This window comes from Castor canadensis, chromosome 15 (assembly GCF_047511655.1).
Source record: "Castor canadensis chromosome 15, mCasCan1.hap1v2, whole genome shotgun sequence".
Taxonomy (NCBI): domain Eukaryota; kingdom Metazoa; phylum Chordata; class Mammalia; order Rodentia; family Castoridae; genus Castor; species Castor canadensis.
The window spans coordinates 25580627-25596752 of NC_133400.1; the positions used below are offsets into that span (position 1 = coordinate 25580627).

Below are 16126 nucleotides of genomic sequence, written 5' to 3' on the forward strand. Positions count from 1 at the left end.
ATTTACAGAAAATTTATTTAATACATTTTAAATTTTGAAGTACAATGAGAATACATAAAATACTATTTGACTTAAAGAATGAGCCCTTCTTGAAGAAGATTCAAGAGATTTTTATGTGTTTAATATGTGGTAAAAGACTTAAAATTTAATTCAAGAATTAAGTTCTTTGAAGCAAATATGGATACTTGATATATACCACAGTAAAGTCTCAATGTGAACCTAGAGACTCAAAAATCACAAAGTCCTAGGTCTGATAAATTCTTAGATTGGGGTAAAATGGTTGATCTTACTAGATTCGAATCTAAGAATTTGGGCTTTGGATTGCATCCATGAAAGCTTTCACATGTAGTAACTTTTCCCTTTGAAGAGACATCTACATTATCAACGCAAAAGAGAAATAAAGGAACATAGTTATTTATGATACCTCCACAAAATATTAATAGTGGGAGTTATACTTGAAGCCATTTCTTAAATAAGGCTACAGATGATATAAAATATATAGCAACAAAAAATTCATCTAGAATGAAATTACAAGGGCTTGAATTCCGTAGGTATAGTAAACAGAATTTAGATTAAGGGTAATAGGTCTTTTGCATTAAATTGTATAAAACTGTGGGCTGGCAGAGTGGCTCAAGCAGTAGAGTGTCTGCCTAGCCAGTATGAGTTAAAACCCCAATACCACTAAAAAACATTAGATGCCATCTCTGCTAAATCAAAAAGAATTATAGCAACACACTATTATTAAATAACCATAAAATATTTAAAAGTGATTTAGTAGGCTCTCACAGAACTTGGATTCCTAACCCTATTTCCACCATTAATTCTTAAGTTCCTCAATCTTAAATTATTCTATTTGATGGATTTTCAAAAACCAAATATGTTTCAATTCCAATGGTTACTGGAAATATATGTCCAATGTTAGGGGAAGAATAATGCTCCTCAAGTATGTCTGGTTGAAATAAGCACACCTTTGTTCAATGTCATTCCAAACACAAAATCACCTAGGAATTCCACTTAGTTAACTGCATGCAAAATCAGCAAATATAGCCAAGTGAAAGACAGTGTTAGTTTTGGAAATAGGAATTAGGGACTCAATCAGTAACTAAATCCATTTGATTTTACCTCAGATGTCTTATAGATAAATCCCTTTCTTCCTCTCTACTGTTAGCCTTCTAATTAAATCATTATCTCTCAACTATTACCCATTCTAATTAAACAGCAGTAGACTCCAAATGGGAGGTCCTGCCACCAGGCCAAGTGATTCTACTTACTGCATCAGAAAAGTCATAAGTATAGTATTCTTATAGTCTGTGGCCTAAAGTGAACCACCTATCACGTGAATTCCACAATAAAATTTCTGATCACTTAGATGTTGCTCATATACTAAAATCTGCTCTTCTTCACTGGACACTTTAAGAGCCTTTGTCTTCAATTCCCCTTCCAATTCTTATAGGCATTCACATTTACATCATTTTTTCCTTGCAAGGTATGGACACATTTACTATGATAATACATATAAGGCCCTTGGTTAATACCAATTCTTCTCAACCTTGTCCCATGTCTATTCCCCTAGAGGCATGAGATAATGACAGAATCATCCAGAGGAGTCTGAAATGTAACTTTTCTTGGCCAGTTGCCTTGTCCAAGCCAAATAGTTTACACTGATGTCTCTCATTTTACTTTTTAGAAAACACAGAAATTCTGTCTTCTTCCCCCATAATGTAATAAATGTGGTCTCAATTAAGAAAAAGTATTTCAAATTACTTATGAGATTAGCATGGTGAAATAATTAACTCATATATGACACATGGAATAAAATACATCACACCTACCTGTTTATTATATATGTTATTCATCTTGACCAAAAACTGTAGTTGCATGTCATTGCATTACTCAAGTCACTAAAGAGTATTATTTCTAAATGCTAAATATATATTAAATGAATAAAGCCAATATGGAAAACTATTAGTTCAATGATGTTAAAACCCATATTGAAGGCAAAGATTGTCTTTCAGTGTCTTTAGAAAACAATTCCTGGTATTATACAGGTATATATGGAAGTGTCACAGTGAAACCCCCTGTATAACTATTATAAACAAAAATGTCTTTTTAAAAAAATGGACAAGAAGGTAAAACAGATCTTCCAGTGGGAGGGGGAGAGCATAAGAAAAGGGTAAAGAAAAGCAAATATTGTGGAAACATCTTCTACTCCTGTAGGAAGATAGAACAAGGAAACTTCTGAAATTGTTCTAAAAAAGAGGAGGGTAATAAAAGAAAAAGAGAGAGGGTATGAATTGCATTAATATATGTTGTGAGCATGTATGTAAATGTCATAATGTCCCCTGTACAACAATTATATGCTAGCAAAAAAGAAAAACACATTACCATAATTTTTAAGCATTAATATATTCCTTTTTTCAGTGCAATCCCCTATGAAAAGTGGGGTAAAAACATGAGGTTCTCATTTTAATTGCTGATGTGGCAATTTTGTAAAGAATCCATTTGTTTGAGGGAGGATAAAGAGCTGTGAATGAACAAAATTGTGACTAAAAACCTTTCATTATTTGGAGCTGCTATACAACCATAATCTCAACATCTTATATGTACTATTTTAATAATTAATAAACTATTTTTAACACAAGTTAGATTTACAATATAATTGAGCAGGTAATACAAACAGTTCTACATACTCACCCCATCTCTACCATTCACTGTCACCTAATTTTCTCTCAGATTGACATCTTGCTTTAGTGTATAAGACTCATTTTAACTAGTGGGCCAATAGCTGTACTTTATTCTTTTTATAATCCATTTTTTATGTTGTACATTTCTAGGGATTTTGAAAAATGCATCATTACATCCATCTACCATAACAATTTCTCCCCACCTCCCCTCAAATCCTTGGCAATCACTGATCATGTTACTGTCTCTATGTCTTTGCTTTTCCAAAATGTCAAAGATTTGGAATGATACCATTAAGTAGTCATTTTCAATGGGCTTTTAACTCAGCAATATATACTTAAGCTTCTACTATGTCTATCTTTGGATTTGTAGATCATTTCTTCTCAATACTGAGAATACATTCTATGAATGTGCCACAGTATGTTTATCCATACACCTTTTGAAGGGCATCTTGGTTACTTCCAGTTTTGACTATTATAAACAAAGCTGTTAGAAATATTCAAATGCAGAAATTTCATCTGGATACAGGTAATCACCAAAGAGCACTGTAGTATAATTACATCATATGTATGTTCAGTTTCTAAGAAGCTGCTATAGTAAGATTGGCTATACCATTTTATATTATAATCATAAATGAATGAGAATTCATCCCTTTCCTTTTAATCCGTGCTATAATTTGGTTGTAGAATTCCTCCAAAGGCTCATGTGTTAAGTACTTGGTCTCTAAGTGGTACTTTGGGGAAGTGGTGGAATCTTTACAATGTAGGGCTTAGTGGGAGTCCCTTAGGTATGCCACCAAAGAAAATTGTGAGACACCCCCTCCAGCCCTTTCCTCATTCCTTTTTGTTTTCTGGCTCATGAAGTTAACCATTGCTCTCTGGCACACTCACCAGATACCCAGAGCAATGGGTCCACCTAATCTTAAACTAAAACATCCAAAACTATAAATCAACTCAACCTTCTCTCTTTTTAAGTTAATTATCTTAGATATGTTGTAAAAGACAGAAAGCCAATACAAACTGACTCTTGATATTTAAATGGACCTTGCAAATAATACATAATTGGTTGTTGTTTTATATTAACTAACAGTAACTATCTTTTAATCAACATATATGACTATGCAAATTTAAGCAAAAAGTAGAACTGTTTGCTTATTTTCTTTGGAGAAAGTCCCATAAACTGCAGAAAAGAATGTGTATTGCCTGGTTGTTGGGTGAAATACTCTGAAAATGTCTAATACGTCCATTTGGTCTAGTGTGTAAAGTAGCTCTGAAGTTTCTTTGTTGATCTTTTTCCTGGATCTTTTCTTATTTTCTTTAATATTTCTCCTTTTTGGCTATCATTGCTTTTAAGCAAGCATTTTACAAAACTACATTTTTCTTCTCTTAGCTTATGAATTATACTTCTTTTCAAAATGCAGCATTTGCCACAGTGTTTGCAAGGTACACTTACAACAAAGGCAAGCCACTTTCAAATAACACTATACCCCTTCAAAGCTGATACACAGTATCCCCCAGTATTACTTTTCACCCCTTATTATATTTCTGCCATTCTGTTACCGAATCACTTTGCTAATATTGTCCAACACATTGATACTATTACTACTTGGAGCAAGTTGGTTTCTGCCAGATCAGGTGGGAATAAGAAACATAAAGCTTTTACCTTTATTCCTTCTACCACATTTTCCCTTTTTAATTTAGAAATGAGTTTCTTATTTGTAAGAAATTCCCTCTCTCTGAAGACTTTCTTTTATTATTTCTAGCAAGAAAGTTCTACTGGTGACAGATTTCTTGTTTTTCTGGGAAAGGCTTTATTTCTCCTTCACTTTTGAAGAATAATTTCACTGGATTCAAAAATTTGAGAGTTTTTGAAATGTTTTAAATACTTTTATTCCACACTCCTCTCACTTGTAAGTTTGTTGTCGTTGTTGTTTGGTTTGTTCATTTGGCTTGCTTTCAGAGGTTCTAGGGTTTTGAATTCAGGGCTTGCACTAACCAGGCAAGAGCTCTACCACTTGAGCTATAACTCCAACTTTTTGTGCTTTTAGTGATTTTTCAGATAAGGTCTCGTGCCCAGGGCCTACATCTCCTACATCTGCATAGCTGGGATTATAGTATGCATCATCATACCTCGCTTGTTCTTCAGGACAGGTTCTCCTTAGCTTTTTTCTTAATCTGGACTTGAACCATGATCCTTCTACCTCTGCCTCCCAGTATCTAGAATTACAACAGTGAGCCACAGTGTCCCATATTTGGATGAAAAGTCAGACGTAATTCTTGTCATTGTTGCTATGTAATTTAAATATTTTCATGTTGCCTCCGAGTTTCTGACTTCTTAATATGATATATCTAGGTGTAGACTTTTTGTTAATACTGATTGGGGTTCTGTGAACTTCTTAGATTTGTGGCTTGGTTTCTATCATTATTTTTGGAAATGTTTCCACCAATATTACTTCAATCATTTCTTTATATTCATTCCTTACATTTTGGCATTCCAATTATGCATGCCTTCACTGTTTCTAAATTGCCCCATATTCTGTCATTCTTGAATGTTCCCTCTTTCTTTTTTCTTTTCATTTTGTGTTTTAGTTTGAGAATTATTGTGTTTAGCATTTCCTTTTCTGTTTTCTTAATATTTCAGTCTTTTTCTAACATTATCGTCTTTTCCTGCATACTTTCTGTTGCCTTCATTACCTTTCTTAGCTTATTAATCACAATTATTTTAAATCCCTAGTCTGATGACTCAAAAATTCTAATGTTTAATTTATATCTTCAGATTTTTTTATTGTTGTGTTGGGTGGGGGTGCATTGTGGTACTTGCAAAAGTGCTTACAATGTATCAAATATATTATACTTGAATTCACCCTTCTACCATTCCCCTTTATCCCACCTTCCCCTGATATCTGGAATGGTTTCAAGAGGTATCATTTTTGCATTTGGATACATTTGTACACATTTTTGTATCATAATCACACTCCTACCCTCTTTCCCTGCCACACCCCCCTCACTGGTGGCAAACCCCTCCCTCACCCCCTGGGCAGGATCTGTTCCACCCTCCTGTTCTCCAATTTTATAGAAGAAAAAAGAAAAAATAAGACATTTTTGCTTGTTTGAGATAAAAGTAGCTACAAAGGGCATTTCCTTGTGATAGTTCCATGTATTATAACCCCAATTGGTTCATCACTTCTGTTTTTCTTTCTTTTTTTTTAAACAAAAATCTTTTATTTGTATATTGAATACATTCTGTTAGGACACAGAAGGCTCTTAGAACGAAATTCTTTTGAAAAAAAATAACACTGACAACAATACAAATAAAATTTCTAATAAAAACCCAGGTGACTAATAGCTGAAGTCCACTTAAAATTACCTTATCTGGTAAGTTATAGTTTAGTTTAAACTTGCTTGAGTCATGAGTATTTGGAACCGTCCCTCCAAAATGCCACACACATAAGAATAGTCCCAGCAAATGAAAGAGCGTATCATGATTCACTAAACATTTTTAATGGAAAGAAGGCTTTGACAATTAGAAACAGTTAAAAGTTTTTGCTTTAAAAAAAAAAAAAACTCAAACTGTGTTCATATTAGAGGTGACAGTGTTACGTTTGTTTGTAACATAAAATGAGACATTTAACACTCAATATTTAAAGTTTATCTTTTAAGTACAAAGAATATGCCCTGCCAATTACAGTAAAATGACAAATTTAGTTTTCAGTTTTCTGGATGATCACAGCAGCAGTAAAACAAGTCTCAGGGCAGTCATGAAGCTTAAACCTACAACCAGCCCAGCAGGCATTATTTTCTGGGACCTCTTAAATCTCACACCCATTATGGTGGCCAGGAAGAAGGCTGTAAACAACGACAGTTTAACATCTCGTTTGTTATTGGATACACGGTAAGCTTCATAGCCAGCCAAAAATCCAAAAAAGAGACCAGCAATCAAAGATGGAACACCAGCTCTCCGCTTGTATCCCAAAATGCTTTCAAATGTCAAAAGGGCCTCATGACCAAAACCAACCAGGCCCATTGATGATGGTGCAATTCCTTGATTCTCTGAGATTCAGTAGAAAGTGAGTTGGCCATAGGCTGGAGAGGTGGTACTGGCCACTACCTGGCTGGTGGTCCTTAGACCTTCCACTTCTTTCCCATAATTCCCTGCAGCCCCAGCCCTCCCTGTGCTAAGAGAGAAATGGGGACCCGGGCGGACAAGCATAGTACCTGACTGCAGCAGCGGCCTCCAAGCTCACTTCTGCTTTTCTTCATGGTGTTTTCTTGCCTTTTAGCATACCTTATAATTTGTTGTTGTAGTTGGTAGCTAAAGATGATGTGTGGGTTGAAACAATCAAGATAAGTATGACTTCAGTGTGAGAATTTATGCTTATCTCATTAGGAATTAGTGGTACTTACTATTTTCTGTAGCTTAAATGTCAGAAGCTGAAATTTAATTCTGTGCTTTCGTTTTTGTCTTCCTTGTTACATGTGAGTTTCCCTAGAAACTCTTTCTTAAATAGATTACTAACTTTGCAGTGATTTAAGCTATAACCCTATTTCATCATATAAGATTCCTATTATGGTGTTAAGTTGTGAAGAGAGGAATGTATTCTATGATCCTATATATAAGTCTCAGTCTTTTCCTGGTCCTATGTTTGTGGAAGTATTTTTCAGCTTTACCCCTGACCACAGGGAGCAAGTGTAATTGTGCTTCACACAAGTACCTAAAACACTGGTGACACCTCTTCTCTTGATGGTAATCCTCTGTTTTAGGAAAAGTTCTTAGAATATTTCAGAATTGTTCCATCCTTACCCTGATCAAACTTGAAAGGATTTTTTTTTCAGTCTTTACCATGAGAATTTGGTGAGACTCCTGCAGGCAAATCTTATGAAATCATGGTGACTTCCATTGTCATTCTTGGGAATTTTAACATTCAAACTAGTTCACAGTCAGCCTCTAACAATATATTTAGGTGTTCTTCTCAGCTCCTGGCTCTAATTAAACTGACAAAATTTCTCTGTGCCAGCCTGGGTCTCCAGGGCTTGGGGAGGAGGGGTATGATTTGTTTTGTGGCCTCAGTTCTCTGATGCATCTAAGAAAAACCATTGATTTTCAGTTTATCTAGCTTATTTTTCTTTTATGAGGATTAGAGGTACAAATTTTACATTAGAACAGAAATAAAAAATGTATATATAGAAGGAATGATAGATATATATACACAGATATTATACTTTACATAGTATACCTTATAGACTTAGATTATTTAAATTTCCCTCATAGCAGATATTGGAGTATATGTACTTCTGATACATATAAATGTACTTCTGATTATTTGTGCCCACAAAAGAAACATATAGATAGATAGATAGATAGACAGATATAGATATAGATATATGAGAGATCACACCTTATGCAGTATATATACTTTGTATAGTATATATACCATATGTGCTTTATGTAGGAAATATACTTACTTATTGCATGCATTTCATATACTATATATGCTTTACATAGCATATATGTGTATATGTATATGTATTAATTTTTCCCTTGTGACTTATCTAAACCAGTTAATTCATCATTTACTTATTCCTTAGTTATTGTTCTATAGTCAATCAATCAAGCAAACAGAAAAACAGAAATTTATGAGTGCCTCTCTTGGGCCAAATTTTAACTGGGGAAAGGCTATAAAGTAAAAGATAAATGATTTAAATGTAGTGTATTTGCCTTCCTTGTAGATGAGATATTTGTGAACAGGCACTGTGATAAGTCTATGAGATAGGTATGTCCCTGTACCTAAAGAGCAAATATCATCCACCTGACTCAATTCCGAGTCTTTGTGGTATCTGAAATGAGCTTGAAGATGCAAGGAGTCTGTTCAGACAAAGAGGGCCAGAAATGAGTTCTGCTCATGAAGAAGGTAAGGAGGTCCAGGAAAAACTGGTGGAAAGATATGTTGAATACTGAGTACTTACCTTTATACCCAATAGCATATGGCAACAATTACTATTCCATACATATGAAGCAAACATTTTTATTATACATACAGAAAGAAAATAATCTTCCAGGCATCCTTTCAAGTAGGAATATATTTCAGAACAGAATTCCCTCAATAATAATTAAATGCATATACCTTATTAGTTATAATTTATTTCACAGTAGGTCCCCAAAAAACTCATGTCCACATTAATTAACAAGGGACTATCAGCAATCTGCCAAACTCATGGCCTTATTTTTTGATCAGCATCATGCAGAATACTTAGCTACAAAAAGAAAGAAAAGGAAAATGCCAGTCAACAAATGAAGGACATAACACATCTCAGAAAATGGCATCATCCTTTACTTTATAACTTCAGGTTTGCTCTCAGAAGTGCATATTATCACAACACTGTGGAATTTTACAATGCAAATCCACAACAACTCTACAAGGTCCTTCTCGTGTAAATGTCTTCAGATGCATAATCAAGCACAGAAAAATCAAAAATATGCCAGGTTTGTTACACAGAGCAAGAGAGAAGTGTTTGCTTAGATAGATTCTGGGCACCATCTGGGAGACAAGTGCCTGGTTTTGCAACAGATTGCATAATTTTCCTGTAGAATCTGGAGAAAAGCCCTAACTGCTTTAATAGAGTTGATTTTACATGCCTTTAATCTTCATTCCGGTTTGTCTTAAAGGCAATCCATATGGTTGAATGGCAGAAGTAGTCATTAGCTTAACACAGTGTTCAGGCTTCCATCTTTCTGTGGGAGACATGCAATATTTCACCATATAGAGTTAGTTTTCATTGCACATGGCAATTAATCTTTTTACTAGACAAGCATCTACTGCATATATATGCCACTTGATTGATTAGATTAGAAATTTAATGTTACAGTTCATACATTAGTAATATTTCAATATAGCACATACCAAGGACTCCACTATCAATAATATAAGTGAATCAAGAGCAGCACAAATTAGCACCTGGAGCAGAAAGGGTGACCTTGGCAGACAGGGAACACTTCATCCACAACGGAGAACTCTTAGTGCAAAGTTCCTATTAGAAGCTCTGTGGAACTTGCAGCTGCAGGTATGCAGATTCCTAACAGGCAACAGAAAACATATGAAAGCAGATGGCAAGTCACAATTCCTGAACAGAAAAGACAGCCAGACTAGCCCTTCATGAGCCTGCCTCTACACACCTTTCTTAGTGAATGTCAGAAAGACAAGCACATTGGTATCACGTAATAAAAGATACAAGTAGAAATCACAGCACATTTGCATTGTTAGATACATAAAATGAAAGCACTGTTCATAATTGCACCCTGGTGATAGTTTATAAAGAGGAAGAAAAGTAGAACAGCTTCTTACATTGAGCTAAATTATTTTTAGGCCTGTGGTTGGCACACCCAGTAGAAAAATTAACCTATACGTTTCTGTCTGTACCATGACAGTGAGTTGAGAGGAAATGTGTTTATACTTTTAATCATGCATTAAGTCATATGCCAGTCTTAGAATTCAAAATATATTATCAGATGTGCTCTATCAATGCTCCCTCAAACTAAGATCATGTTGGTTGTCATAGTACATTAAAAAGAGATTGGGGCCTGCAATATTTAAGGATATTCCTAAACTTATAAAATGTTATGTTGATACTAGGATCTAAAATTATATTATTCCTCAATTCAAACTTCTTATAATTCTGCTGTATATTCTTTTACTTCCTTTATTTTGCCTTGATTTTCCTTCAAAAGAATGAGTATTCTGAGCAAGACAAATATTCTCTGCACAATCTGTGTACTCAGGTGGCCTCAAGGATTAATACACCTGGGATATTAAAAAGCACAAAATAGTAACCACAAAGTAGAACACAGAAATTAGACAATAAATTGTATTGAGAAATACAATATTGAGAAGTATAACACAATGAATTGACATCAACTTAGGTATAGTATATGCTTATTTTTCTAATGAAGCCTCTATGAAATTAAGCTATATAGTAGATTATAGCAATGGTCCTATCTCACCAACACTTCATGTTCTATCTCTTTTGCCATCTACCTTTATAGTGCTCTTTCTCTATGACTGTGAGTTCAGCCATACCATCTGCTTTGGGCCTAAGGAATCTTATCAGGCATCATACCAAAGGAATATTATAAGGGTCATTGTATGTGCTCATGCTTTCCCTACCATCTTTAAAAAGAAACACCCAGGCCAACCCAGAGGTCCAAGGAGGTATATGAGAGACACATATATGAGATGTGAGTTACTCCAAACATTCCACTCAAGGCCATCTTTTCTTTTTTCTTGAGACAGGTTCTTGCTGTGCAGCCCAGGCATACCTTGAACTTTCTATGTGTAGCCCAGACTAGCATTGACCCTGAGATCCTCCTGCTTAGAACCAAATTAGTTAAGAACTAAATCCTTTATTAAGGAGCAAACACAGTAAAAAATAAGAAAGCTATTAATTTTTTTCCATTTTTAAATGTTTTTTATAGTTATTCATATGGGATACATTGTTTGGGTCACCTTTCCCCCCCACTGCTCACCTCCCTGCCCCTCCTCCTCTCCACCCCCACCCCTCACTTCCTGGCAGAACCTGTTCTGCCCTCTTGTACTCCAATTTTGTTGAAGAGAAAACATAAGAGACAAAAAGAAAGACATAGCATTTTTGTTAGTTTGAGATAAAGATAGCTATACAGAGAGATTTCTAGCCTTGCTTCCATGCACATGTGTATTACAACCCACACTGGTTCATCTCGACCTGACCTTTTCACTATTTTCTGGTCACCTTCCTATAGCGGCCTCTGCCAGTTTAAGATTACTATATTTATTTGCCTACAGTGAGCACATCAGCCACATTCAAGTTTTAGTTTCTGTCCCTTTCCCTATTCCTCCAGTGTGCATTCCCTTAGTGTGTGACTCATGTCCAGTGATATTACTGTATTTGTTTTAGGTCTATAATCACATATGAGCCTGGCTAACTTTGCTTAAGATGATGTTCTCCAGTTCCATCCATTTTATTCTTCTTTGTGGCTGAATAAAATTCCACATTTTCTTAATCCATTTGTCAGTACCGGGGCATCTTGGCTGTTTCCATAGTTTGGCTATTGTGAATAGTGCTGCAATAAACATGGATGTGCAGGTGCCTTTGGAATATACTGAGTCGCATTCCTTCAGGTATATCCCTAGGAGTGGTATTGCTGGATCATATGACAGGTCTATGTTTAGCTTTGTAAGCTTCCATACTATTTTCCAAAGTGTTTGTACCAGCTTACATTCCTACCAGCAGTATATGAGGGTTCCTTTTTTTCCCACAGACTCACCAACATTTGTTATTGGTGATATTTTTGATGCTAGCTATTCTGACAGGAGTGAGGTAGAATCTCAGTGTGATTTTGATTTGCATTTCCCTTATGGCCAGGGATGGTCAGCATTTTTTCATGTGTTTTTTGGTCATTTGGATTTCTAGGAAAGCTATTTAACTGAATGCCTGGGCAATATTATGCTATTGAGTTTTAGGATTGTTTATTATATAACATCATTGTGTCGGCAGGCATAGCTAATATTTATTAATAATTGTCAATATGGTACTCCCAATTGTTTTCTGTATTTATATCACTCTCTGCTCATATATCATCAGGAATTTCTGCTTTATGAGTTGCATATTATGGTATTATGGTTCTTATATCACCTTTGTGAGCTGTGGCCTTTAGGTTCAGCCTGAGTCTATCATTGTGGACAGAGTTAGGGTACTTATGATTGGTGTAAGTTAATCAGGACCTACATCTAGAAATAAAACCATACAAAATTGCTTGAGTAGAAAATATAAAGTGTGTCTAGGAAGGAAGAAACGGGGAATGAATAGAAAAGAGATAATTAATAAATGCCAACAAATGCTAGCAGAGTCCAACAAAAACTCTAATGAATGACTGAACAAATGATGGAATGAATAAATAAGTAAATTCATTCTAAAGTTGAGGTAGTGTTAGACCTGTCTTTTAAGCACAATTTGAGTATTACCTGATGAATATTGGTAATAATTAAAGTATAAATAGGTTAAAGAATTTTTTTACTTCCATGCATTAAAGAGATAGGATATGCAGTGATACAATTATGCAATGTACTTAATATTTTATTTAAATTTTACTATGCTGTATGAGTCAGAATTACAGTTTAGAGTCTAGAAAACAGTGGTTCATTGGCATGAGTGGGATGTGCATTAATTTGGGTATTTAATGCAGAAGTTAGTCTGCTGAGAAAAGATTCTGCTGTCTATCTAAATGTGTTTTAGTTTGAATCCCAAGCTATTCTTTGAGTCCATTATGTGGAACTGCTTAATAATCTGTAGCAAGAAAGCAAAGATTTGAGGACAGATTGGGTTCCAAGGAACTTCTTGAATACATACCATAGATTACCCAATGGCTACAAATGCAGTTCATACAAGTAAATGAAAGGGAATGAAAGTTACAAATGAATTAGCATGTAACATTCAAATTATTAGTTCAAGAGCATACAAGCCTTCAATAAGTGTCAAGCTAAAATAGTCAAATCGAATTGTTAGTAGTCAAATCTTATTAATCAATTCTGTGCTTAATTATTAGTTTGCCAACACTGTTAACAGTCCACCAAAGGGATTTATCAAAATATTAGACTGACATAATTAAATGGACTTCTGCTCAATGATAAATTACTATGTAAAATTAAGTACATAGAATTGAGATTAGCTAAATCTTCAGTTGATTTGAAAGCTGCATTCAAATTTTTTAGGAACTATATGAGAGGGATTAGAAGTTACAGTGTAAAATCATCTTTCATGCTTGTGTTCTTATCACTCAGAATGTCCTGTTCAAGGTACTTGGAACGTGGGAGCCAAGTAATTCCTGGAGATTAAATTAAAAAGCGGATATGAGGCCTGCTTCACAAAAGTTAAAATATGTGAAGCTAAACTGCTAGAAACCATCAGCACACACCAGCCAGCACCCAAAATTTGTAGTCTGAGTCATGAACATAACGTGGAAACTAAGTGGAGAGCTGTCACCATCACACAGGATGGCTCAATGAGCAACAAACCAAACTATCACCATCAACTAAATGCAAAGCAGTTTTCTTATATATCTTTGTAAATGGAGGCATGTGGAATTTATAATGGCTTGAGTTTTCTAGCAGTCTTGAAAACACAAACAATGAAAGAATAGTGAGTTAATGACATTTATTGTACTTTATTCATACTTCATGCCAGTCTGCCTGGCTGTCCTAATTATTGCTCATGTATGAACTACTTTAATTTTCGTAACCAGTTTATGAATTCTGAAATATTATTATCCTATTTTATAGGTGAAATTTCCTTGACAGGGAGATTCAGTACAATGTCCCAGGTCAATTTACAGCTTGTAAATCAAGCAGCTGGGATGAAATTCTGGGCAACTTAACATCAGAGTCTTCACTCTTAAAATAGAAATTTATCTTTATAATTCACAATTCCATATTCCAAAGTAAAACTAAGAATACTTAAATTCCTTTGTGCCCATCAGGATGATGATTCCATTTAAAAAATATTTAGCCCTCTGTGATGAATTCACATTTAATTTCAGAATAACCCAGTGAGAAACATATGACAGGACATGAAAGATGGTATAGCTTAAATAAATTTCCAAAGCAAAATAGCTGCTTTCTTTTTGTTATTGTTTATTTGCTTCTTTGTAGTTGTTTTTCTTTTTACACTTTACATTTTTTGCATTACTTCATCCCAGATATAGTCAAAGTGCTTCACATAGCTAAGAAGAAGCAACACTTGGTCCTGCTGTGGTCCAGAATTCATGTGAAGTGTTCAGGAAAAGGTTAACTTTTATTTCTGCTCAGAGACTAAATATACCTGTCCTCACTCCACCTTCCAATTTGTTGTATGACTTAGTCTCCTATAAGCATGCATATTCTTTTCACGCAGTCTCTTTCTGAATCTTAAGTTCATTTGTGCAAAGTGAATGGGCATTATTCAAATGATGTTTAAAGACATTTTAAATTCCAAATTCTAAGTGTTTGTAAATGTATTTCCTAATCTGCAAGTAGAAACTCAGTGATAAATATTCAGTAAGTGCTAGAAAAGTAAAACAAGTAAACATTGTCTTTAATATGTTGCATTCTTACAATTTTGGTATTCCATATGGCTTAACAGTGGAAATCTGTGTCAACATCACAAGCAAAAGAGCAAAGGTAACACATTTACATTCTGCCTGTGCTTTCTGATGGCATGACAATCACCACACCCTTTTGGTTATTCTCCTTAAATACATGTGTTCTTATCAAATCTCTAAAACAAACTGTGAAATTAGTAACAAAAATATATAAAATGCCATCTTTAGGAAACATTGCAAAATACATCCTAAAGATAAAATCAATAGCAAAAACAGTAAAGGAGTGTGTACATTTAAATTGTTAGTTGGAAAACTCAGATTACATAAATATACTCTGGCATGTATATGTTATCTGATATAAAAATGATATATATTAATTTATCCAATATATATTAATATTATATATATACATAACATAATCCACGCTTGTGTGTGTGTGTGTGTGTGTGTGTGTGTTTTCCAAAGATTACTGAGAGAAAATCTGGTCTATTGAAATGGAATTTGGGCTAGGTCACTCTATGGGTTATCAGCATAATGGCAAAAGGTATCACTCCAACTAGAAAATAGATGTCTCGTGTAAATAAAGTTCTGTGAAAATTTTGGCATTTTCTTAATGCAGATGTACGCATAGGCACAGATTTTAGCAGACAGAGACAAAAGGATGCAGGATTAAGTTGCAATTTCATTTTAAAGGTCTGGAAAGAGCACTACAATCTACTGCAGAAAAGACACTAATCACTGAGGACAATAATGACGGTCGTTTGACAATTTTAATATGTGAGGGCCCCTGATTAAAATTTAAGTAGCACCTTGAGTATTTCTGAAGATAAATTAACATTTATTGAGTATTTCTTAGTGTCAGGCTCTGGATTGGTTGCTTTGAACATGATATCCCATTTAATCCTCATGACAACTTTGGGAGCTAGATTTCATTAGTTAGGAAAAAGGTTTTTATTTTAGTAAAAAGGATGTAAATTTTGGAATCAGATGAGCATGATTTCAAAGTTTCACTGCCAATATTTTATGATGTAACTTTGCCATTATTGTTCTTAAGTGAAAGGGCAGTGTGTATGGGAAAGATACTTTCTTATTTCAAACTTTGATATGTTATTTTGTATTCAAAATATATATTCTGGTCTTCTACATATTCTGAAGTCTTCACAGTTAATAAGGAAGACACTAATACACTGTTAGAAATAGCAAAGACGAAATGTTAGTAAAACCATTAAAAAAAGAGGGAGGGTGTTTATATATTCATTTACAGTCTGTAAAGAGTTTTTTTTTGTAATTAAAATTGTAGGCATTTTTAAGTCTTTGTTATATAGCTAAGGAAAAGCATCAT

The 16126-nt window shown here is 34.4% G+C and overlaps 1 pseudogene; it reads right to left on the bottom strand.

The window, feature by feature from the left end:
• Window positions 1-6405: 6405 nt before the first annotated feature.
• On the bottom strand, window positions 6406-6705 carry LOC109679378 (transmembrane protein 14A pseudogene; annotated as a pseudogene).
• Between the last annotated feature and the right edge of the window lie 9421 nt (window positions 6706-16126).